At 37.1% G+C, this 4,222-nt stretch overlaps 2 protein-coding genes across 3 annotated transcripts in view; one reads left to right on the forward strand and one right to left on the reverse strand.

Annotated features, from left to right (window-relative positions):
- The window catches only part of fitm2 (fat storage inducing transmembrane protein 2), an 11,215-nt gene that overhangs the window by 5,914 nt on the left and 1,079 nt on the right, over positions 1–4,222 (reverse strand). Inside the window, exon 2 of one of the 2 annotated variants that reach the window (XR_003050782.1) lies at positions 1,397–2,121. The exons of the other annotated variant lie outside the window; for it this stretch is intronic. The gene's annotated coding sequence lies outside the window, so the exon portion shown is untranslated. Of the gene's footprint in view, positions 1–1,396; positions 2,122–4,222 lie in introns of those variants that run through there. 2 annotated transcript variants of the gene reach the window in all.
- hnf4a (hepatocyte nuclear factor 4, alpha) overlaps positions 1–4,222 on the forward strand; it is a 17,130-nt gene that overhangs the window by 448 nt on the left and 12,460 nt on the right. The gene's annotated exons all lie outside the window — the stretch shown is intronic.

Here is a 4,222-nt window from a genome sequence, read left to right on the forward strand (position 1 = left end):
GAATGGCCTGAAACTATGGCAACAGTTTTGACCAAATCATGTGTTGTTGACTTGTCTTCTATGTCCATGTCTTTGCAAAGACATTTCAGTGATGTATCAGAAATATTCCACAATCTACCGATCACACTGCTGCTAAAGGCTAACAGCTTTCTTTGACCAGGCTAGGACTGTAAAGCCTCTCAGTGAGGTTCGAACAGTCGGAGAGATATTTCCTGTTTTTACTCCATCTGCCGTTTGTTTAGCTGAGTTACAGTGAAGCTAGAGTTGAAAAAAAAGGTCTAATTTTAAAGATTAGCCTGAGTGCTGCTTAACAGCTGGTGCGCAACTGATCAGGTGCTGCTGTTTGGTCCACCATAACACCTGGAAACGCTTGACAAAAAATACTCTTAAAACTCTTGTTTCCTGTTCTGTCTTCATTTCTGTGCACAGCCTACAGAGATGCACATCAGGCTACTGTTGTTCAGTTGGAAATATAGTACAAAACATGCTTTATATTGTAATAATTTCAATATTTTTGATCAGGATGATCCATGCTAATGAATTAGCTTGTGATGCTTTGCCATCAACAACAATCTTTACTAAACTTTAATGTTGCTTAAATTATAATGATACACATGAAAAAAGAGCGATGCATAAAAATGCTAAGACGGCTAATATTTCAGAAAATATTGTTTTGTTTTGTTTGTTTTTTTACACCCAACTCTTAGGTATGTCTGACACCTTTATTCCAGTACCTTTTCACTCCCAGCTCGTATGAAACCTAACTTTGTGTGAGACAAAGGAGATTAATTGCCCAACGGTCAGTGCCTGAATAAACTGTGGCTGTGCTGCTGACACAGCTCACGGCTGAATGTAAACACGACACAAACTGTTCAACAGCCACACGACACATGTGTGTTTACCTTCCAGGTTGGAGTAAAGAAAAAAAATTATTAAGACTACAGTAGTCGAACACAAATGAACCAGGACTTTGTTAGAGGCTAATGAAACACATATACTGTAGTTGGATATTAACATGAGTAAAGATGGAAAACATTTTATTAATAAAATAATATAACTTAGAAAATCATACAGTTTCTTGAGAAAATTGACCAAGGATTTTTTTTCTTTTCTTTTCTGTGACTAAGTAAATACAAAACTACCTGGATGTACATCAGCATAGGAAGTTATTGACACATATTTACATAGTTTGCTGTGATATAAATAGGACCAGACACCATTTCATCCAACAAGGAAGTTATACATAACATTTATACAAAACCCAGTTGAGTTCTGTCTGTCCATTCTCATTAAAGACTGACAGAACAACTGTGGAAACATTTGTTTATTTTTGTTGGAAAACCAAGGATTTGAGACTGTGGAAACATTTGTTTATTTTTGTTTTAAAACCAAGGATTTAAATCTCATTTTGACCAAATTATGAATGCATGTGTGTGTGTGTGTGTTCTGCTAGATATGAGAAAAGTGCAGACTCAGTGTCAGACATACTGTATGTATGTCAAATTTTATGTCAATATGTAAAACCACCTGCACGGGAAGTCCATATAAAAAGTTCAAGGTAGCGCTATAACGCGACCTTAGCTTCAAATTTTGAAAACTTCAGGTAATGTTGTTTTGTTTTTTTGTTTTTTTTTTGGTGGTTAAGACTAAAATCTCAGGGGTTAGAAAAAGCCTAGTTTTGTGGGAAGAGTGTTGTCTAACAAGCTAGTAAACTAACCAGTCCTCCTGACTTGTTTTTACTCAGCTGTACATGTACTTTTTACGTCTTAGGAGTTTACCTCAGGCCCGTTAGCTTCCTGCCCGTTTTAAATACAGTCAGTACACGTGGTTCACTGGACGCTATTAATCCAAGAGTTCAAGCTTCCAATCAAATCTCATTGTGACAGGCATTAGAGGGATAATCCCAGGCTAATGTGGGCCCTTACTGCAGGCCCAGTGGCCCAGACAAACAGCACCATCTCTTAGGTGTAGCCTTGGCCTGACCGAGCCGCTCTGGCTCATGGGCCTTCCTCGCTTTGCTATGGCAGGCTCACCGTCATAGCTGGGCCTTCGCAGGGATGTATGGTCGGTATGGGGAGCTGCACTTCATCAACAGAGGTAAAATGAACAACTGAATAGACTCTGAGATGTAGAAAGAGAAAGAAAGAATTGGTGTTAAAAGCACAGTGCTGTGAAATTAGCTACAAGCTAACATATATCCTTTTAAAGTCAAAATAGTGTTCTAAATTGAGAACTCAGCCCAAATTCATGTTTATTTAAACGCATTTTAAATTTAATTTTTTTAATTTTTTACAGTTTTTCCAATTAAATGCTAATCTAACGGCCATTGTAGCCGTAGCAGCCGAATATAAATTGGTTAGGGACGTGTCACTACACGATGTGTCCACAAGATGGAGGCACTAGTAAACTAAATACCAGGGCAAAAGAAAGATAGAGGTAAATAACATTGTTCACGACCAGTTTACTGTTGTCTTCAACACGAGCTTTACTTTAAAGTTAATTATGAAGCCTATAAAATAAAAGTAACACAATAATCACGCACCATAATGAATAAACTTGATTTACATAAATTTAATCTAATTCTAAATTATTCACACAGCAGAACAGACGACATACAAGCTGTGTTTAGTTGTAATTTTAGCATTGTTTTATAGCAATGTACTTTGGTACCTGTCTCTTCTGATGCCCATGTTTACAACCTAAATATCAGTAAAACATTTTTTTAGCTTAGCTAAAGTAAAACTGTGACTTATTGACAGATTTAAATGATCCTTTATTTTCTTTCTACACTTCCTAAAAAATTATAAAATCCTACGTCTGTAGTTTGCTGATTTATTATCTACTTGATAATGAACCAATCCGTGCAAAAAATCCCAAATCACTGATGAAGTTAACAATGCAGTAAGAATATACTAGACCCTTAGGAGATTTCAGGGTGGAAAGAATCATTTTGTTACTGGTTGTGATGAAAATGTTAGAGTGATGATGTTTCTGTTCAATTTTGAGTTTTGTAAAGGGTTGTGATGAAAATGTTAGAGTGATGACACACGAAATTGTCCTCTGATTAGTCTTTAACAAAACAAAGCTTGTTTCTGTTCAATTTCGAGTTTTGTAAATTAAATGACCATATTTAAACATGGCATTAAAATGAGAGACATTAGTGTCTGATGGAAGCGGGAGGATGAAGGGGGATGTGAACTTGGTGAACGGCCCAGAGGATTCATCATGAGCAGGTTTTTATTAGAGCGTTATCATGTGGTGTTTACTCATTAACAACGTGCCTTATTGTCTACGGTTATTAACTGAGACTTATTTTTTAATGATCATTGAACATAACACTTGGAGAGACTTAGTGCAGAGCTTGGCTGAGAGGCTAAAACACATCCCAGTGCTGAATGTCTGTGTGGACCACAGATATATGCTGTTATTTCACAGTTTTTATCAGTTTTTTTGTCCTGCTTTCATCAAATTACAACTGGAGTTGCAGTCCCTATTATTTTATCATGTGTGCTGTTTAGCAGTGCAGGTCAAATGTCTATTGACTCGCTGATGACTGAATCTTCTTTAGAGAATCAGAGAGATAAAGGCACTCAGAGCAAAGCTGCTGACTGAGCTGATAGGGCCAGAAGCCAAAATGAATTCTCAGCAAAACAAGGTTAATGATTACAGTCTCTTATCATGTGCTGTGATTGATTTACGTCTTGCAATGTTCTCCGTGTTTATTGATGCAATTGTTTACTTATTTGGTGCACAGGGGCTGTGCTCACGGCCCGACTGGGCGAGAGATGGAGCAGGTTTGTGAAATATTCAAAAGTTTAGTTTTTGGGGTTTTTTTCAAACCTGAAACAAGGCAGAAATCTGTAACTTTGACAAACAAACAGAGATCATTTAAAGACATGGCCAATGTGAGAACTCTGACTTCTTAGACATGAACCAATAATAGTCGGCCAATACCCTGATTGGACGGTGTTGGGGGGTCATGTGACTGTTGTTGCCGAGGGAAGACCTGATGTCAATGAAAAAGTTTGTTCTCATGAAATCTTTGTGAAAGAGTTACAAATGTGAGGAAACCTGGTTGAAAAATAAACCAGGGATTAGACCGATTATATTCACATCCAAGATTCTCGAGATCTTTTTTTTTTTTTTTTCAGGCTGACGTGGTGACTGCAAACTTTTAATAAGGACCTCGGAGACAAATGTTTTCTTTCTGACTCAGATTTTA

Source organism: Cynoglossus semilaevis, chromosome 10, assembly GCF_000523025.1.
Source record: "Cynoglossus semilaevis isolate Cse_v1.0 chromosome 10, Cse_v1.0, whole genome shotgun sequence".
Lineage (NCBI taxonomy): Eukaryota > Metazoa > Chordata > Actinopteri > Pleuronectiformes > Cynoglossidae > Cynoglossus > Cynoglossus semilaevis.